Source organism: Octopus bimaculoides, chromosome 6 (assembly GCF_001194135.2).
Source record: "Octopus bimaculoides isolate UCB-OBI-ISO-001 chromosome 6, ASM119413v2, whole genome shotgun sequence".
NCBI lineage: Eukaryota > Metazoa > Mollusca > Cephalopoda > Octopoda > Octopodidae > Octopus > Octopus bimaculoides.
The window spans coordinates 13,179,790-13,180,748 of NC_068986.1; positions in this window are offsets into that span (position 1 = coordinate 13,179,790).

The following is a 959-nucleotide window of genomic DNA, read 5'->3' on the forward strand; positions in this document are numbered from 1 at the left end:
CCCCCACTAGCTTGGCGAGTAGACCCACATTCCCCCTGATTGGAAGGTTATTCCGTTGCAGGGTGACCCATTTACAGCTGAGTGAACTGGAACAACAGGAAATGAAGTGTTTTGCTCAAGAACACAATGTACTGCGCAGTCCAGGAGTCGAACGCATGAACTAGCAATCGTAAGTGCAAAACCTTTATCATTAGACCACGTGCCTTCACATTATAGATTTACAAATGAGAAATTCTGTTTTATTTTATGTAATTTTGAAGAAACAAATATCTTTCATTTTGAAAATTAGAATTCATTTCATCATTCTGTATGAACACGAAGAAATTTGATAAACCTTCCATTATATGTATACCATATTTCCTGATATTACGCATGGTGGCAATAGTATATTTTCAAAGTTACTTATTATATGACTTACCCAGTGTTTCCTCTACCCGTCACATAACCGAAACACTCTAGTTAAATTATATTATATTATATTATATTATATTATATTATATCATATTATATCATATTATATTATATTATATGTGTGTGTGTGTGTGTGTGTGTGTGTGTGTGTGTTTTATAATCTAGAACAAACAGTAAAAGGTTGTCATTATAGTATAGGGAGTTTCGAATGTCGGAGCGAAGAGCTACGATGCACTTCATTCAACTAAAACTTTTTCTAGGCGGTGCCCCAGCATGGTCGCAGTCTAATGACTGAAACAAGTAAAAAATATCAAAGTTAAAATCTGTTATAATTTATATTCAAATACATACTTCGATTTCAGATATACAATATTGTTTTAAGATAATTAAATATCGTGTTTTATATTCTTTCTTTCTTTCTTTCTTTGTAAGTTTATAAAACGTTCAGAAAAAACCATCATGGCGATTATACAATAAAAGAATTTTCAATAGGCTTTTGTCTGGGATATATCAAAAAAAGATAGAAGAAATATTTAGACACGAAACTG